At 46.7% G+C, this 20,987-nt stretch overlaps 1 protein-coding gene across 1 annotated transcript in view; it reads right to left on the minus strand.

Annotated features, from left to right (window-relative positions):
* The window catches only part of LOC124240732 (guanylate cyclase soluble subunit beta-2-like), a 62,675-nt gene extending 57,056 nt beyond the window's left edge, over window positions 1-5,619 (minus strand). The window contains exon 1 of the mRNA XM_046663862.1: window positions 5,552-5,619. The gene's annotated coding sequence lies outside the window, so the exon portion shown is untranslated. The remainder of the gene's footprint in view (window positions 1-5,551) is intronic.
* Between the last annotated feature and the right edge of the window lie 15,368 nt (window positions 5,620-20,987).

Below are 20,987 nucleotides of genomic sequence, written 5' to 3' on the forward strand. Positions count from 1 at the left end.
TAACCTTTTTTTTTTTTTGAGGAAGATTAGCCCTGAGCTAACATCTGCTGCCAATCCTTCTCTTTTTGCTGAGGAAGACTGGCCCTGAGCTAACATCCATGCCCATCTTCCTCTACTTTATGTGTGGGACGCCTACCACAGCATGGCTTGTCAAGCAGTGCCATGTCCGCACCCGGGATCTGAACCAGCGAACCCCAGGCCACCGAAGTGGAACGTGCAAACTTAACTGCTGCGCCACCGGGCCGGCCCCATAACTAGAATATAATTAAAAACAATTTTCAACCAGTCATGTTAAATCAATATTCATTCTATTCTCTTTATGGGAAATGATCTTATTAAATTATTGCCAGAGGAACAGGCAAAGCAAAAGCAGCCAAAGATGCAGGGGAAAATGTTATAAAAATGGGTCAATAGTTAATGATAGTAACAATAAATAAATGTTACCTTTTGGGATTTTGATGTTGATGTTATCTGCCAGCTTTAAAAATTTTTTCTCATTCTAAATAAGTACTCACTTTTGTAGGTAAATTTTTTTTTGTAATTTTATATTCTTTTTTAAAGGAAGCTTTCCAAGTTACGTAAGCTTCAAGCCTTAGTATATCTGTTCCTACTCCTGCTAAATTGATCTTCCATGTAATCCCACTTAACAAAAATGTTTCTCAAGTTTTACTTGCAATGATCTTTATTAGAAAAACAATTTCTGTGTTATATTTATAAAAATATCATAATATTAAATATATTTTTAAAATCTCCTAAGCCCTTGAATATTCTGATATGATCTTTTGGGGGTGAGTCCCCCAGTTGCGACAACCTAACAAAACTGACTTCTCAGGGCTCGTCTCGTTCTGAGGACCTACGATTCCAGGCAGCCTGATGAATCAGCAAACACATGTTCATGGCCAGGAATGGAGTAGGAGTGGGGAGACAGGCAGCATTCCTCAAGAAAAGTTAAAAAATAGAAACTCAGCTTTCAGCTACTTTTTAACTAGACTTTATTTATGGGAAAAGCAGAGGACTTGGGAGGAGCGGGTGCTCTCGGTCTCTAAGGAAGAGGGGGAGGCTTGGTGAGTCGATAGGTTGGAGGAGGTGGAGGAGAAGTCGGATGAATGGGAGCCATCCTGATTGTTTCTGGCTCAAATCGTTTTTCAATGTATTTGAAGGGATACTTTTCACGATGTCAGAATGTTAGGCCCATTTCTTACTTAGTAAGAAGAAAAAATCCCAAGAAAGTATAGGTAGGGATCCTTGAACTTTTTAGGTCACAGAGCTCTTGGAGATTCTGATGAATACCATGGACTCTCTCCCCAGAAAACACACACGGCCACGTGTATACATTTTCATAGATGATTTCAGAGGTTCTCAGACCCTCTCAAGTCCGTCCGTGAACCTCTGGTTAAGAACACAGAGAGAAGTCATGTAATCCCAGCCACCTCCCTCCTAAATGGATTGGTTTGGGCTCAGTAGTCATTGGTCCATTTACCATTCATTTATTCATCTTTCATTCATTCATACATAAATCCTCCAGCCACTCATCTCTTCTTCACGCACGTGTTTATATAGTGGAGAAGACGCCAATCATGGCGGCTCTACTCATAACCTCTTTTTTGGGACCCTACTTTTCAAAGTCCACTTGATTGGGCTAGGTATGGGCACCTGACCAAAGTCGGCCCATCAAATCCTCTGTCTCAGGCATCTGGAACGAAGGCACCGAGAAACTGAGCCAATCAGAGGATGGGGATCCCTTGAATTGAAAAAGCATACAGAAAAGTTTGGGAGAAATAGAAATTAAGAGACTTGCAGAGTGAGCTAGGAAAACAGAGTAAATATGAGGAGAGACAAAAATGGAGAGAGGCCTACTGCTCTTCCGTCACCTCTGAGGTCTCTTGGTGCTTTCCACAGTTGAGCTCTGTGAGTCCCCTGCATCCTTCTACTAACTCCTTTAAATTTTAGTTCACATAGTGAATTGCTGATCTTTGAAAGCAGAATCCTGGACTAAGCTCCTCACCCAAAGTGCCAGGCGCTTCACCTATATTAGTCATCTCAATCCCCACGAGTAGATGACACAAAGACTATTGTTATCCCCACTTACAAGTGAGGACACCAAGGCTCAGAAACCTCAGTAACCCACTGCAGTTGGAATACAATTTCAACTCTTTTCCATCTTTTATACATCTATCTATTCTGATCCTTAATGACTTCTCCCCTTTCATCTCCTACCAGACTCTCATAGTACACCAGTCACATTGAATTTTCTTCTGGGTCTCAAATTCACCAAACTCAGCCCCACCTCAGGACCTTTGCACTTGCTGTTCCCTCTGCCTATAACACATATCTTTCCCTGACTCAAAGCTGACCCCTTCCTGCCTATCAGCTCAAATATCACCTTCGCAGAGAGGCCTTTTCTGACTACCTTGGGGAAACTGACATCTCCTCTCCCTGGTCACTACCAAGTACCCTATATTTTTATAGCACTTGGCACAATCTGAAAGATTTTTTTTATTTACTTGTTTATTGTCTGCCCCCAACGTTAGCAGACATGTTCCCAGATAACAGAGCCCTCGTCTAGCCCTTCACACTCTTACCGGTGCCAGGAATTCTGTTTGGCACATACTAGGAAGTAAAGAAATATTTGTTGAATAAATAAACTTGTCCAAGTCAAACAGCTAGTTAATGATCCAGGCAAAATGTAAAGGTTTATCTGACTCCAGGGGCCTTACTCTTCCAATCTATTAGCTGCTTCTCCTTGTTAGGTCTTGACAAAGATTTTAGCCAGGAGGTTATAAGAGAGTGGTTCATAATTAGAAATCTATAAATCTAGGTTATATGAGAGGGAAATAAACAATGCAGGCAAAGGAGGAGAAACATCTGTTTCTGATTATTTCACATAAAATAAAATTTATGTCAGAAAGTCTGGAGACATACTTCATTTTGCCTAATCGTTTCTTCTTAAAATTTGTGTAGGAACTGATAGGTTTTTCTTTTTCAGCTAAAACTCTATTTTAAAAGCACCAGGGAACTTGTTACTTAAATGCAGCCTGAGGCAAATCCTTTTACACAGCAAATAATCTTGCCTTAATTTGTGTTTTATACATTGAGTTTTCTGCACCAGTTTTTTTTTTTTTTTAACGAGTTTAATACGATGCAGTTTTCATAGCTGGTTGAGCCTGTCAGATGGGCTTCGCCTTTGGTTTAAAGGTGCATTTCCAGTGCAATCGCATAGGTGTCCAGTGCTCTGTAGACACACACACCCTGTGAGACTCAATTAAGCAGATAATTGGTGCTTCAGATGAAAGAGGTAAAAACTGGCCACACAGACTCGGGATACAGCCCCACTGGGTTCTCTGATCCCAGACCTGTTTCTCTGATTCCCTTGCGCCCTTTCACACTCCTTGTTCAAATGTCCTCCTCACCTTGGGCTTCCTGTGGACTCCAGGGCTTCCTGTTTGTTTGGGAATGCTGTGTGGACGGCCCCTCTGGGGGCAGGAAGCAAAATGGACCATTCCTTTCAGTGAGGTCACACCAAGAATACAAAATGCTAAAAGCTTCTTCCATCTACTTGTACATGGAAAGCTATTCTTTCCTGGATTTGCAAAGGTATGTTGACAATCTCCCCCCGTCAGGGTCCTGGGAGCTGGTCATGCTGCATCTGCTTCGTAATGCAGGGGAGCGCAAGAGGCCATCTTTAAATAGTGCGTCTCAGCGGCCTGTCACAGGCAGACGGAACACCTCGTTGTTTTACCTCCACTCAGGGCTAAGTGCTCAGGCTACTTCTGGTTATTTCCATTATTTCACTTAACCTCTCTGGGCCTCAGTTTTCTCACCTGTAAAATGAGGCGATCTGAGCCAGGTGATGGCTCAAGGGCCCACCAGTCCAGGCTTTCTCTTATCGTAATGATCCAGCTTTCCTCCTTGAAATATTTGGAAAAGAGTATTCTTTGCCTCCATGACGCCAAACCTCCTTTTTCCCACCTGAGTTTATGTCACTCTAAGTGAATTACTGCAGAGATGCTATGGAAATGGCCAGGGGCTGCCTTTCCCTAGAATGAGGCAGTCAAGGCTCATACGTGTGACAGTTGGCTGCTGTGACAAGGTGAGGAGCGGGGCTGAGGCTGTGGGGCCAGCTCCGCTCCTCCTCATGTAACCTCCAGTCACCTGCACTCCCAGCTCTGACCATCAGTTTGTGAAATGGGGCAGGAGGGGCTGAGGGAAACTTTGCACTAGCATTTTAAGCTATTTTTACATTACAAAAGCAATGAAAACATATAGAAAATTTGACAGATATGAGAAAAAAGTCAGTCATCCAGCATTTCATCTTTCTAATTCAATTACTGTTAACTATTATTTTGGTCTTTCTCTATTTTTATTTGTATGATTTACCCAGTAACTATGTAAGTTTGTATCTTGTTGGGGGGGGGGGGGGGCGTTCATTTGTTTGTTTTTTTACTTAATATTGTCATAAAATTTTATAGGTTGCTTCATGATCTTTGCAATCATCACAGATAATGACGCATATTTCATTTGCCATTCCACTTGTCTGTTGGTTTGTTCTTGGATATTATACACAATTTTTTCTTTTATTATTTATAAACATAAAGCTACATTACATCTTTTTGCATATATATACATATATGTTGTATATAGGTATGTGTGTTTCTAAGGGAATAAATTCTCTGGAATAAATTCTCGAGAATGGAATTACTATTCAAAAGATTTCATCATTTTCCTAGCTTTTGGTACATGTTGTCAAATTCCTTTCCAAAAGGGCTGCGCTAATTTACCATGCCATCAGCAATTACCCATTTTGCTGTGTCTTAAGCAGAATTGGTTATTATCACTTAAATTTTTTGGAGATTTAACGGGCAACATCATGCCCAATTGTTTTCATTTGCATATCATTGATCAACTGAGAAAGCTAATCATTTTTCCATATTTTTAAATTCCTCCCTTTTCTTAGGACCAGGAGATCTTGGAGGCCCTTCCAGCCCCATCCTCTCACATTTCACGGCTGGGAGCCTCCGAGAAAGCAGAGGGATAGCAAAGCCGGCAGGAATCAGACCTGAGATGATCAGGAGACGGAAAAGGCAGCGTAAGGGGTTCACCAGCGGAGGCAGAGGGAAAGCTCCGACAGTCAACTAAAGATGCCTAAGGAGGGATTCCGGCCACATTCGAAAGGGATATCCCGCCCCCGTGGGGTCTCGGCAGCTGCATTTATGTGCAATGGAGACAACACAGTTGCTTTCTCTTCTGCGATTAAAAAGAGCAAATAAGAATTCACTCGTGAAATAAAAGGTAGAATAGCATGGGTGTTACTCCCACGGGGACCTTGTTTTAAAGCTGGTTTTCGGAATTGAGCCTGACACCTTCCTTAAAGACAGGCAGGGGAGAGCAGGCTTTTTCTGTACAGAGTGGGTATGTGTAAGGTACTTGAACTGATCTCTTTAGTGTCAACAAACTGGCTTAATCACAAAGTTAATAAAAACGCGTCACCTCAAAGATCCTGGAGGCGGACGAGCTACAAGACGGAGGCTTAGTCTTCCCCTAAAATACTTACTTCAGTTGTTCCCACGTCTCTTCAGCAAAATTCTCTGTCACAAGGGACTGCAGACAGGTGTTGATAAGTCCATACTACAACACAAAACGAGGGGAAATGTGGGTAACGGAGCCTGAAATCCCCAGTCATCATGATCTGAAGGGGCTCCAAAAAAGTGCAGAGACATCCTTTTGGGGAGACGAAAGATACCTTTTCCCTATTTCTCGTGACTTTACTCGTTTCACGGCTGCGCTCGTTCCTGACTCGGGGAACAGTCATTGCCACCGAGAAAGCACAGCTAAATTTGAAATCGGATTAGAATTAGAGAGGTTCACTATAATCATCTCCAGAATAGGGAACTGTTTGGTTAGAACAAAGAGTTGAAAAACACAACAGTGGCAAAGGGGGTATTTGGGGGGGGGGTGGTGGTGGTGAGCAAGGGCACTCGCCTCATGTCAATTCCAAAAGGCAGTGAAAGGACAATTTTCTTTTCTTTACAAAAATGAAGCTAGGGATGGGTGTGTTTGTGGAGAAAGACATAAAAAGTGGAGGAAAATAAAGGAAGAAAAAAGCCAACAAGAAAGACAGCACTAGGATTAGCAAAAAGAACTTTCTACCAGGTTTGCTCACTAATCTGTGACATCCCTTCTTTACTCCTTCAGATTAAAAACATTTTAAAAGGGAAAAAGAGAGTCCATGGATGCTTCTGCTTGGGGAAGGGCAGTACGACCCACACAGGTCACCCCACTTCCCACAACGTGGGACCCCGAACCTGAGGGCATGTGGGGACTGGATTCCATTCGAAAGCACCAAAGGAGCTCAGTTTTAAAAAGATGATCTTCATCTAGCGAAGAATCCTTCTGTCTCACAAATATCAGGCTCAAGGTGTACCTTATAGGTTTGGATTTTCATATATGGAGATTTCTTAAAGGGAAAGAGAGCAAGGCTCACAGGACAGAGGGAGACTAAACCCCAGCGGCTCTTTCCAGAACAGAACGCATTTCCAGTCCCTTGCTGCGTCTCCTCTTCCCTTCCTCCGCTTTTCCTGGCTCTACCTGCTCCTGGGTGGGACCCATTTACAGGACCACCTGGCATTCAAAGCACTCTAGAACTGTCTGAATGTTCCCATGATCCCCTCCTCCCACTGCCTCAGGCTCACCCAGAATGCCTCCATCCTTCCCCAAGCACAGACAGCACTTCTCACATAATGTTTCTTTCTCCTTTTTTTTTTAATTGAAGTATAATTGACAGACAGTAGCCTGTTAGTCTCAGCTCCACTGCTACCTTGTCTCTATAACTTTCCTTTCTCCCTCCGCCGGACACTGGCTGCCCTTCTCTGCGTCCCAGACTCACTTCTCCACTCCTCTGTGTCCTCATCGCCACAGGACTGTTTTGTTAAAATATTACACACACACACATATTTTCTTCCTTTCTATCTCTATATCTCTCCATCCACACGTGCACCCATACTCACACGCATATAAATATAGGTATGGGTGTGTATGTTGTGTAGATACATATACACTATTTTTACGCATAAATTTTTTCCCCACTCCTCTGCTAAATTCCAAGCTCCTCAGGGTCAGGAAGTAGCTGTAATTTATCTATATTTTGACTAAAATGCCAAGACAGTGCCTGGCACAACAGGTATTTAATAAGTTCTTATTGAGTAAATAAATACTGAATTGAAGCCTCAAGTTTGAACCCATGAAAATCTTTCAAAACCTCCAGGCATTTAAAATCAATCCAATGGTAAGGAAGATCACAGTTGTTCATCCCAGCAACTTCTGCAGAAGAGCGTCGAGTCAGATGAAAACATCCTGGCCACTGCCTAAGCCCCAAGTGACCAGTGACACCCTCCTAGTGTGTGACAGAGGAAACTGAGGCACAGAGAACCCAGCGGTCTGCTGCTGGGTTACAACCACATGGGATAAAGCACCTGGGTTCAATGAATTTAGGGTCAGTGAGAGAGGCGGCCCAGGACGTGGTCTTCGACGTTCACTAGTCCCTGAAGCCGGTGGCATAGCTAATTACTGGGGGGCCCTGAGCATAGAGGTCAGAGGGCAGCCTTCTCACCCTCTGCTGATGATAAGAATGCCTTGTCCTGGGTGCTGCCATCAGGGTCTTTCTCTGCCCCTGGAGAGAGCAAAAAGAGGCAACTGATGGGCTGGTCCCACACGATTTGTCGAGCACACGCTGGAAGGCGTTTGTATTAGCTTCTCACACACCACGTCATAGGGATTCTTGGTAAGACACATTCCTTACACACTTGAGGGCCTGGGTGAAATGGGCAAGGATGACACACCAAGTTCTCTAACGTGACGGAACTAGCACCGTTAAACTAGTTAGCTCATCAAGCAGGTAGGGACTCTCATTGGCAGGTGGCACCCAAATCTTTGGGGGCTACTTGCGTAGTAGCTGTGGCACCCTGAGAAACACCAGTCTTCAAAAGAAACAGTTTGTTTCTTTCTTTAAAAGTCCCAAACTGTTAAGGTTTAGCTAAATCTTCCTGCTGTAAAGATCACTTTGCTCGCTCCATATCCAATCCCACTCACTGGGTCTGCCATCCGTTGGCTGGGGGATGGGGTTCCATAACATGCTACAGCCTCAGTGAGCTCAGAGAGGGGATGTGGCTTTGGGGAAATAACCTGGGCTCTGGAGCCAGACGGGTTCCTGTCTCTGTGCCTTAAAGCTGTGTGGCTTTGGGTAAATGACCTAACCTCTCTGAGTCCAGTCTGCTCACAAGCCGAACTGGAAATAACAGTGCTTACTCTTTTGGAGGACTGTTGTGGGTGTCACAGAGTAATGGTTCTGGAGCCAGACTAAACGGGTTGATTGCTGACCCCACATATGACCAACTGTTTGACCCTGGCCCTTCACTAAATCTCATTCATCTTCAGTTGTTCCATCTGGAAAAGGGGGCTGAGCATGGTCCTCTCCTCACAGGGTTGTGTTAAGGATTAAATTAGATCATCGGTATGAGACACTTGGCACACGGCAAGTGCTAAGGAAACGACAACTGTTCTTTTAGATAATATGCATTATGATTAATAGGTGATTGACTAACGGAAGCTGAGAGGAAGTCAGGACAGAGGATGCTGAGAGCCGCTTACCATGTTCCTGCAGCAGCTGTCTTCAGGCCCGAGCAATCGCTGTGGAGCATCGAGCCCCTGCCGGTCCTGTCAGCCTTCAGGAGAATCCCCAGCATCTCCACAAGGCTGACTTGTAGAGGTCTGGGCGGCCCACAGGGAAATCAGGAGCTGATCACCGGCCCCCAGGCAAGGAGCTAACTATTGAGCCCTCAGCCGCCCAGGGAGTAAAAAGTAAGGCTGCCCCACATGGGACCTGCAGCCAGGCGGCCCAGGGCTGAACGTGGCCAATGCTAAACCCTTGGGGCTCAGCCTGAAACCTGAACTTCCCCCCAGGGTGCCAACACAACAGCAGCACCATCCTGCCAGCATGGAGCCCTGGGGCCGGGAGCCCGCAGAGCCCCACAGAGCACCCGGGAGGCTGGCGGCCCCACCAGTTTGCTGCCCGCGGTGGGAGAAGGCTCAGAGGACAGGCACCTCCCGAACATGCTGGACCCCCAGGGCTTATCGTCGCTTCCCACTTAACTTCCCTGCAAATTCAGAAGCTCACTTTGCCCCCCCTCCCACTAACTCCTCCTCAGAGAGGTTGGCCTCTGACTCTGTACGAAGCATTCTTTCCGATTGGCTCAAGGGGGAGGCCAGGATTCCAGAAACCCGGCAGGTTTTTAAAAAGTCATCCATCCTTTCATTTGACAGATAGCTGTTGGTCACCTCCCTGTGTGAGGGCACCATGATGAGCACCTGGGGAGTGGAGAGGCTGACGGGATGGGTTGTGCTCCCAGGTGGGTGGCCAGTCACTGGGCACCTGGTCCTGGAGCACTCCTAGAACCCTGACCTTGACTTTGAGGATGCCCCCAGGATCTCGCTGGAAGACTGCCTCGTGGGTGAGATTGCCTACTGAGAGGTCTCTTTACTTCTTCTTTAATTAAACCTCCTTGGATGTGGTCCAAGAAAGGCCTGCCTTAACGAGGACTTGCGTCTATAATATTATTATGTGAAGTTCCCTGGGCCTCAGACCATCCTCCCCATCCCCGCTCCATTTCAGGCACCAGTAGGCACTTGCTGGAGGTCTATCTCCCGAGTATTGTGATCAGAGAACCCAGCCACTAACCAGGTCCCAGGAATGTCGCCTGCGGTAGTTCCAAGAGACGTGCCAGCTTTGATGCAAGGACAACAGTAACGATAAATAAATACAAAAAAATCAAGGGGCTAGGTGAGCCCTCCGGACTGCAGTGCTCTGTGGACGCAAAGGACTCCCGGTCAAGGCAGCATCTCGTGCCCCTGATAATGCCGGAGACAGAGGCGTTGCCCTGAACTGAGTGCCCAGACCTCTGAGAAGCCCTCCTTAAAGACAAAGCGCCTTTTTCTCTGTAGCACCAACACCCAACACACAGAGCAAAATTCCAAACAACTTGTTGAAGGATTTCTCCCCACTCAATAGGTACTCCTGCACCAACCCCATTCAGATCCCTCTCTCATCTCGCCTCTCCCCGTTTCTGCTCATCCCCTTAGAAAGCCCTGTTTCCCCCTCCATCCATTAGCCTTTTTGGCTCCCTTGTCCGTTACCCTCCTGTCTACATGCACTACCCTCTCCGTGAAGACACCTAACACTCAGAAAGAGCAGTACTTGTTTGAACTCCCTTCCTCCTGTCTGAAATGGAGACTTTGCTTATTCTCAAAAGCTGGCCTCTCCATGTGCTGTTCCTGTGTGGAAGGAACATGTGGTCAGGAGGAGAAAAAAGGCTCTGGAATAGGTGATTTCCATAATTATGCCTCCCAAGCCTTCGCCACCATTCAGCTGACAGTCTTCTTTCTCCCCTGCCAAGTGGGCTTGCTCTGGCTCTCTCTTATGCACGCTCCCCCAGCCCCCAACCCTGCTTTTGAAACACACCAGCACTCTCACATTTCACAATAAGTAGATGGTTAAAAAAAAAAAAAAATCTCCATTTTCTTTCTCATGGAGCAGATGGCAGGTCTCAGGAACGTGGTGGAAACGAGGCTTTCTGATGTTCTAATAAATTTCAGCATCTCACACAAAAAGCGCAAGCTCATTTTGATTCTGATGTTAAGTACCATATGGCATATCATTCGTGGGCCGTGGCAGCTTCATCCTCAGGGTAACGAGGAAGGGGGGATCTGCCCTAGAACAATGAGATGGAGCTGGTATGGACCAATTGGATTCCTCGGTGAATGCCATTTGATAATAATATTGTATATGGCAGTGGAGCAATTAGCCCTCTTTCATGGTATGTGTTAATTTTCCCTGCCAGTTTTCCTAATTACAACTGCCACCCAAAGGACTACTTTTTGTAAATACTCTGTAAACATTTGAAAAGACATAGGCAGTGTGTGCATGAAGAAAAAACGTCCCTGGATTTTGAAACTGTCTAGAAAATTGGCTGACGTTTTATATATTTTTCAACCGCGCGGACAGCCTAGCGAGGATCTTGCAGTATATGGAAATTCCCTTTTCTCTTCTATGACATGATGGGCCTTCCTGCCCATTCTGCAATCGTTGTTCTGAGGGACATTTTTCACTGTTATCTTTATCAATCTTCAGGGTGCATTTCCATGAACTTTGATAAATCTACACCGGTGAAGCCACAGAGTAATAAACAGAACCTCTCCATCACCACAGAAAGTTCCCTTGCGCCCCTTCTCAGTCAGCACTCCCCCCGCCCCGTTCTGAAGACTGTCTCTCTAGATTAGTTTTGCTTGCTCTTGAACTTCATGTTAATCAAATCATACAGTATGTTCTCTTCCGTGTCTGGCTGCTTAACTTTTAACCCACGGTGAGTGAATTGAAGAGTTAGACACCATTCCCCACATTAGACATAAGTCCATAAACACAGACAGATTTCCTATGACGGGGGGAAGGGCAAGGTGCCAGAGGGAGGTCCCTGGAGCAAATCTCTATAGTTTGAGGAAAGAAATGAGAGGGAGAGTGTAAGCAAAGAGCATCAGGGAAGAAAACATTCTCTCATAAAACATAACCACTCCCTGGTTTTTGTTTGTGGCATGTCTAGGACCGTGGCTGCCGTCCTCTTGGTGGGGACGCCTACCATCAGTGTGTGGCTCCCAGCCCACCTCAGGCTTCCCAGCTTCAGAGCTGCCACCGGCTTCCCACCAGGCCTACAGCAGCGGAACCATGACGTGGGATGTGGCCCCACTGCTAGGCACCCAGAGGACCTTCTGATCAAAACTATCCCCCACACGGGCCTGTCTGGTGTCTGAAATTCTCACCGTTTTTGACTACAGCTTTGAAAACTTCTGCCAAAATGAAAACAGCGTCTCTTCCTTTGGCCAATGAGATCAGCGAGTATTCACCCAGCTTGCGAAGAGGGAAGGAGACGTAGAAGAGATCAACTTGGCTGTGTGCACATCAGAGAGACGGGGAGAGACGTCAGTCCAAGGCGCAGAGTGTTCTTGGAGAGGCAAGCTCTGCATGGACAGTAAAGGGAGGTCTGGACGGTGGAGGAGAGATGAAAGTGAGTTCAATTTTACTCACGTCACTGGGGGTACTGGGTTGGCCTTGGTCTTCTCCCTTCACGGGATTCATACCTCACTGACAGATGGCTTGTGGTCCTGATGACTTGGCTAAAGGCACAGCTTGTGATTTAGAGCCAGACTGCTTTCAGGCACATTTTCATATTCGGAAATTTAGCACCCAGAACAACAGGGTCACCTGTCAGTAAGAATCTTCAGGAAAAAACTCTCCAGAAGATAGGGCGGTTTATTTTCTACACGTTCACCACGAGCACTTGTTATCCTCTTGTCACACCAGCTGCAAGGTAACAGCTCACTCTATCAGGCCCCACTGTGCACCCCACCCAAAGCACGAGGACATACCACAGGGAATCGCCGCTCTCTGGGTCAAAGACTGTTGAATATTGGCAATTTCATCAGGTTGCACTTCATATTAATTCACTCTTACTACAATCCTATAAAGGAGGTTCTATTATCCCCCCTTAGAAGATGACAACATCAAGGTACAGAGAAGTTAAGTAGCTTCCTGGAGGTGCCCAAACCAGTTAGTGACAGAGCTGGTATTGCAGCTCAGGCCCATGTCCTATGCAGCCTCCAAGAAAAGAATAAAAATGGTGGGTAATAACCCATCTCTTTTTTCTGGAAGAAGCTTAGACCTGTCTTGAGTCAGGTGGTACCTTCAGAAAAATTTCTTTTACCAGGAAAGTGAAGACTCTGGCTCATGTGGGTCCACTTTTTTTCATCTGCCTCGCTGGTAAATGACATTTTACATTGTAGGTGGAGTTGGTGCAATGTTGTAAGAATATTCTGAAAAATAGGCTCTGATTACAGCATTCCGTGTCCTTTGATTTCAAACCAGAACCTTCCCCTTAGTTCCGAGGAAATCAGCAAGAATTGAGGCTTTTCCTACAGTGTGGCAACCAGTTAACGAACACAGCTCACCCCCCACCCCCCAACCGTAATAGCCCCGTGCTCGCCGGCGGTGGCGGTATCTGTGTCATTCTGAGAAAGAGGGCACGCCTTTTTCCCTTTCCGTTTGAATTTCAAATCTTGAGCGATACGCACACGACCCGCGGAATTGTTAGGCGTGAAGCGCCACCGTGTGGTCAAATGACCACAAACCAACAGGCTGCTGTGTAATTAATGCCTCCACCAGAAGGGAAGTGGTACGCGGCTTTGATCAGGCGCTCAAATCCGGATCAGGTGGAGATCCGCGGCTCAGAGCATCGAACTCCAGTTTGAGTCCTTCCTCCTGGACTGCTACCCAAGGTCTGAATTAATCATGAAAAACTCGTTTGTCTTCCCCAAGTGGTAATCCCCTCAGTGTAAGATGGGGCTATAATCTTTGGGGGTGGGTCCAGGTACCGCAAAGTGAATCCTCAGGGGCCTTTACACTTTACATACAGAAACCAGGCAGGATGGGAGATGAGGAGTCAAACGACGGCTGTGGCACTCCCATTAGGGCTCATTTAAGACCAGATTCACGGGGCAGTCAGCCCGTGGCGGAGTGGTTGAGTTCCCGTGCTTTGCCTCAGCAGCCCGGGGTTTCTCCTGTTCCGATCCTAGTTGTGGACATGGTACCGCTCATCAAGCCATGCTGAGGCAGCGCCCCTCATGGCACCACCAGAAGGACCTACAACTAGCATATGCTACTATGTACTGGGGGGCTTTAGGAAGAAGAAGAAGGAAAAAGAAGATTGGCAACAGATGTTAGCTCAGGTGCCAGTCTTTAAAGAAAAAAAAAGACCCAATTCAGCAACCTTCAAATCAAACCTAATCTATATTTCCATTCAATTTTGGGAAAAGCTACAATTAAGTCAGGTGATTTGGGGGCCAAACGTGGAGGAGGTATGACAGTAAAGGATTGTCACATTGTAACCAACAGACCATAACTTATATATTGATGTTTTTCAAGAGCCCATAGTAATATTGAGCACAATATTGATTGTGTGCTTGCTGTGTGCTGGATTTTGTTCTGAGCGCTCCATGTGCATCATCATGGTGCTCATAATGCCCCATGAAACAGGCACTGGTGCTGGGGTGTTTTACAACTGGAAACAGGCTGAGAGCGTTGGAGTATCTTCCCAAGGCCGTGCCGGGATGCATGCCGGGGCTGAGGTTCCAGCCACACCTCTGACTGCACCGGCCGCTCTTAACCTCACGTTGGCTCAGTGCAGTCTTCTTCCAGTTTTTTCACACACACTCACACACTCACAGGAGGCTGTACTTTCTCCAATTATGTCCAGAACGCTTTAGGATTTCTCTTTTACTAGTTATTTTCAGTTTGTGGCAAAATTTTTGACTGTTCTAAGTGACGACAAATCATCATCCTTTATTATGGCAGGAGTTAACAGTTCCCATAGGCCAGATACTTTAACAGGTATAAATCATGTAATCTTCATCATAACACTGCAAGTTAAGAACTATTATCATCATGCTCAATTGACATTTGAGAAGTATGAGGCTGGACGGTCTGAGTCACCTGCCCACATTTACAGAACTCGGGCTCCAAGGTCTACAGGGGGCCTCCAGGTGAGAGGGGAAGTTTGCTCTTTGGATGAGGAGCTGTGAGGGCCCTGAAACCTACCCCACCCTCACCCGGTGCGGGCCAGAGGCCACCCAGGGGAAGGGACGCCTAAGTCACTGTGGCTGCCTGCGGGGTCCTGGCCGGCCTGGGCCATTACACTCAACTGCCTCTCAGGAGGGCTCGAGTTTGAGAAACAGCCAAAGGTATTCTGGAGCTGGGTCTCGTGGTTGGGTCAGTGAACTCTCTAGATGTAGCCATTTTGAATCAAAATCAAGACTGCTTTTCTCACCTGGTTTGGAGTATGCCCTGCTGGCCCTGCACCCCCTGCCCATCCCCTGCTATCTGTGCTCTGCTCCCCCAACCTTGGAGCATCTTCTCCACCTCGTTAGCCTGCTTCTCCTCACACGGACACGCTCCTCTCTTCCTAGCTGCTAAATGTCAGGGCACCCAGACTTGGTCCTCCGCCTCACTCACCTCTTAGAGCTCCCTCCACTCAGTACCTAGTGAGCACATCTCCCCAGGGCTTCTGATGCTGTCTCCACGTGGACGGCTCCCAGTTCTCTACTTCTGGATCCAACCACTCCCCTGAGCTCGACAGATGTCTAATTTCCCATTTGACAGAAGCCCCCACTTGGAAGTCTATAGAAAGCTCCAAGTTAATGCCTCTGAAATAGAACTTTTGATTTCCCTCCCCACTGCCCCCAAAACACCCCTACTAACCAACCCTTCCCTTACTCAATTCAATAACTGATACCAGCTAAACCCTGTATCTCTGTGTCTATAAGTTCTGCTTCACAGTTTATACTAAAGCCAATCATCTTAAATGGCCCCATTCCTCCACCCAGGCCCCAGCTGGCACCATGTCTTGTCTGGACCACTACAGAGCCACCCAACTGGTTTTCCACCTTCTTCTTTTGACCCACCCGACAGCCAGAATCATCTTTTAGAAACTAACTCAGATTACATTACTCAGGACCCTCCAAGGACAACCCAGCACAGTCCCTCTGCATCCTCAAGGTCCTTCTGCCGTCCTGCCTCGGTGTGTTCAGCTGCCCCCTTCCTTTGCCAGTTCTTCCCCTGGTCTCACTTAATCCCTCACTCATTCAGGTCTCCGTCCAAGGATCACCTCCTCTGAGAGGCTTCCCCTGACTCAAACCCCACCTCCCGGCTCTCCACTCTCTCTCTCCTCCATTTCACTCCACAGCATTTATCCTTACCTGACGCTTTATTATATTTAAATATATGTGATATAATGTCTGATTGCTTCCTGCCTGTACACCTCTCCCCCTCAGACTTATAAGCCCTGAAGGCTGGGATCTTGTCTTGTTCTACTCTCAGGGCCTGGAGAAGAGCTCTGGACAAACATGGGTGCTCAATAAAACCTAAGGAATAAGTTAAACTTGAACTCCCTCCAGTGGGGCTTCTCCCTCCAGCATAGGTCCCTAGCCTGGGAGATGTCCTCAGCCCGAATCTCTCTCTGCAGCGCCCGACATTTTGATGCCTCATATTCCCCTACAGATCTCAGCTCTCTGTCATTTCATTCATTTAGGCACTCTGTCCATCAGTCACTCAGTCAGTAAGTAGTTGCTGGTGCAGGCATTGTTCTCAGCACTGGGGGTGGAGCATGGACAGAACAGACTTCGCTACTGTCCTTGTGGAGCTCACCGTCTAACGGGGGCATGGATGTGTGTGTGCATGTGTGTAGTCAGCTGTTAGATTGCAGTAAGCGCAGTGTAGACAGCTAAAGCACGGTAGAGATTAGGAGCAGTGGTGGTTGAGATAGGGTGGTCAGGAAAGGCCTCTCTGAGGAGGTGACATTTGAGTATTGGTGTGTGACAAATGAAGCCATGCAGGATCTAGAAAGTCCTCCCCAAGCACCCTGCCCGACTAGCTCAGACACCCCTCATACTAGTTCCCCGTGACACCACAGGCCTCCCTCACAGCACTTACCAAAGTTCCGATTCATGTGTGTTGGTGTAATCCTCTGCTTAACATCTGTCACTCCCACCAGACTGGAATCTCCATGAGAGGCTCTGTTTCTGTCGTGTCCCCAGACACAGGGCTGGGACACAGTACATGCTCAACATTCTTTGTCAAATGACAAATAAATGGGTAAACAAACATGGGCAATCTCCCAAGAGAATGTCCGGCAGGCTCTGGCATCCTCCATGGCCTGAGTGGTCTATCAAAATGGCTGCATGAATTGATTTACAAAGTGTGTCTGCCCAACCCGTCCCCTCACCGCCACCACACACCTCCTGCCCCTTTCAAGGAGAGCTGCCCAGACCAAAGCTGTTGGTAAAGAACTGGGGGTCCCGGGCACCCTGTGTTTGATCAGGGGGTGGATGCCTGGAATAGCTGAAAGCAGATGTCATGGAGGATGCATGTGAACCACATGGGGACCACGGGTGACATCTACCACAGAAGTCAGATCAGGGGCTTGAGAGCCTCTCTTCCGAGGCTATGGGAAGCTTGGATTGGTTTAACCCCACAACGTTTAGGGGGCCCTCCTCCAGATTTGCCCCCCACAACTGTACTGCATCTTCTGAGGGTTCTGCTCTCCACGCTTCAACTCAGGACTGACTAATGCTCAATTCAAGATCCCCACTGATCAACTCTATACTCCGCTTTTGACTTCCCCCAGTCTATCCAATCTGGCTTCCCATGGCTGCTCAATAGAAAGCCTGCCCTTCAGCCACAGGTGTCCCCTTACCACCTACCACCCTTTCCGTGACTTCCTGACGACTGTCCTTTGGCATGCTATTCCTCCTTGTGGATTGCCAACTTTCAGCAATCCTCTGCTCAAGTCTAAATCTATCTTTCAAGGCTCTACATCTGCCGTGAAGTTCTTCCCAGACACTCCAAGCTAAGTGGGCTCTCGCTCTTCTCAGAACTCCTCTCGTAGGTAGACAGAGGCTCTTGAGGGAGCAGCAGGTGCTCAGCACAGCTTTATCTGTGTCTGTCCTAGCTTCCCCCTTTTAGATCGCCAGTTGTTGAAGGGCAGAAAGTGCATTGTATGTAATTCTGCTCGGCACGTTGCAGTTGCTTAATAAAGACTTGATGGATTGACTGAAGGAAGACATCACTCTTGACCAGCAGCAGTGTTTGTGTCGAACTGCTGTCCGCTCCTCACCCTACGGGAGTGAAGCGCTAGGTTCTTCCACTTGGAAATTTTGTACAATTGAAAGAGGAATCTGTCAGACAAGGCAGAATTTCACTGTCCCAAAATAACCAGGTAGCAGCTACAACCAAAGGAATTCGAAAATGACGACTAAGTTGGAGTTAGCCATGAATGTTGGGCTGTTATAGTCAAGTTTTAAAAAGAAATTGGGCTAGGTTGATAAGAAGGACTAGAACATCTCCTGATACTATGTGTAGTAGGCTGAAAAATGGCTTCCCAAAGAAGTCTGCATCCTCATCTCTGGCACATGTGAATGTTACCTTATATGGCAAAGGGGACTTTGCAGATTTGATTAAGTTGAGGATCTTGAGGTAGAAAGATGACTCTGGACTATCCAGGTGGGACTGATGTAATCAAAGAGATCCTTATAAGAGAGGGGCAGGAGATCAGAGTGACTAGTTGGAGGTGTGATGGCAGAAGCAAAGATTGAGGTGATACAGGGAAGGAGTCACAAGCCAAGGAATGCAGGCAGCCTCCGGGAGCTGGAAAGGGAAGGAAATGGACTCTCCCTTCAAAGCCTCCAGAAGGAGCCAACGCTGCCCACACCTTGACTTCTTCCAGTGAGACTGATTTTGGTTCTTCTGTCCTCCAGGCTCGAAGAGAATAAATTTGTGTTGTGTTAAGGCCCTAAAATTGTGGTAATTTGTCACAGCAGCAACAGGGAACTAATCCACCATGAAAAGGCCATCAGTGATGAGGGGAATGCAGCCTCCCGTCAGAACCACTCTGTGTCTAAGAGTGGGCACCAGAAAGCTCTGTCCTGGCAGCCGTGTTCTCAGTTGCCTAGCAACCAGGCAAAGGCCTGGGCATACACATCCAAACTAAAAGCCCCGTGTATCTCCTCTGTGAAGGAGAAGACATTTTGTGGTGGGAGCCAGAAACCAAGAGCTAAAGAACAAGCCAGATGCCAGGGACTCACATCTTCTTTTGGATATTCTGTCTAAGGATAGGTAGATTTTCATATATCAAAACTGAGACAGTCCTGGGAAAACCAGGACCACTAACCTAGCACCCCATGGACCAGCTGACTGAATAACTGGTCAATTCAAAGAAGAAAAGAATCAATCACGTCAACTGATTTTACTGAATTGACTTTTATTGTCTCATTTTATTTATTTCAAGATCCCAGCAGATACCACCTCAGGATTCCCCAGGTAGAGCCCAGATCCTGGGGTTTATCACCAATTTGAAAGACCTAAAATCATCCAAAGACGAGCCAGCCTTATGTTTCTGAATCACAGAACTTTTCAAACAGTCTGTGCATAGTCTCATTAAAGACAAAAATATACAAAACATGAAGCAAAAGAGAAAAGCACAGCTTCATGCCCCATACGCAACAAAGGCTAAAAAGAAATCCAGACTCCAAACATCCTCTCTGGCATGTTTATCTTTTTCTTATCTGTAAAAGCAAAATGTACACAGCGTCTTCACCACATAATGTCAGGGTCGCTCTACGATAAACTGTAGTTTGATAAGAGGCAGAGAAAAGAGACCTTCGTTCTGAGTTTATCCTCAGCAGTGGACTTTCATTTGTGGGGCTTCAAATCAAGGCCACATTTTGGGAAAAGAAAGATATGTGGTGATGTCAACTTGGTGTGCTTTAGTGAAGTTTATAAAACAAACCTCCCAAACATTTATTTTTCAGTCAAGCTTCTGGCTGTAGTGGGCTTAGTATAAGAAACAAAATGAAAGAAATCTCCCAAACATTGACATTGGCACTCAAAAAATAAGAAGGGCAAGTATTAAAACATTTCCAGCATATGTTCATTCTGAAAATGTGTTGATCTAAAATTCCTAAGAATGCCACATAATTATTAGGGTTTTTTTTTTTTCACAAGACAATACTTAGATGCAAACAGTTGGGTTCACGTAAATAAAAGGTTCTTTCTAAAAAACTGAACAATAAGAATATCATGTATCCACGGGCCTGGCAGAAAGGCAGCTTTATTCAGCTCTCAGAGTGACTTTAACTTAGAGCATCCTTGGCTTAATTTGGACTATTGGTTTGTTTTCTGCTTTTGTGTGAAGAAGATTGGCCCTGAGCTAACATCTGTTGCCAATCTTCCTCCTTTTGCTTAAGGAAAGCTTTGCTTGTCACTGACCTAACATCTGTCCCCACCTTCCTCTGTTTTGTATGTGGGATACTGCCACAGCATGGCTTGATGTGCAGTGTGTAGGTCCACACCCAGGATCTGAACCTGCAAACCCTGGGCCGCCAAAGCAGAGTGCATGAACTCAACCACTATGCCACCGGGCTGGCCCTTGGACTGTTGGGTTTTCCTAGTATGTCTCCCTTCATGATGTTCCCTAGCGCTCTTGCATTCATGGGCATGCACCCCTCAGGTGACATCTTTTTTACAAGAAAACGCCAGAATAAACACGTGAGGATGGACAAAATGCAGTGTATTCTCCAAACCAGTGGTTCTCAAACTTGAGCCTGCACAACTATAAGCAAAAATGCAAAAAGCACATGAGGATGCAAAGAATACCTTAAAAATGTAATTCTGGTTCAGATAGCTACTGAAATACCGAAATCCTTTCTAGTTCAAAGGAACTTAATGATTCTGATTGCCCTCTTCACTGGGGCAAAGGTGAGGCATAGCCCATCATAAACCAGTTGCATGGGGTCCATCAGGATCTTCTGGGCGAGACCCAGAGTACAAGCACCACTGCATCTCCCTCCTTCCCCAGCCAACTGCCTGTGCGGAGTGGAGCTGAGCTTTGGGCCTGGGGGAGATAGCGTGGTCCTGAGGCAGGGTCTCCACACCCTCCTTCTACCATCCCATTGCCAAGGCACTGGTCTCTTCTTCAGCCTAATCCAGTGAAAGTTTCCAGAACATTGTGAAAAAGGTTAGGGCAAAAGGGGCTGCTTCCTGAACTGAGTTCTGCACAAAAAGAAGGCAACCTCAGTATATAAGAGAGTTTCTGAGCCCTGGAGAGAGAGGAGCTGCCTCTGTAAAAACTTTGGCCCAGAGATTCATGAGTGGGTTCATTTCCTGTACCAAGCACGATACTAGCAGCCACTTGGACAGATGCACGAAGAGCTAGGAACAGGCCAGGGGAGGCGAGGGAGGGAGCCTGGACACTCCCCTCAAGGCCTGCCGTTACCTTCTGCTGTTGAAGACCAGGTAGGCTGTAACTACCTGCTAGCCTGCCCTTGCAGGGAGAGCCAGG

Source organism: Equus quagga, chromosome 6, assembly GCF_021613505.1.
Source record: "Equus quagga isolate Etosha38 chromosome 6, UCLA_HA_Equagga_1.0, whole genome shotgun sequence".
In the NCBI taxonomy this organism is placed as follows: Eukaryota; Metazoa; Chordata; class Mammalia; order Perissodactyla; family Equidae; genus Equus; species Equus quagga.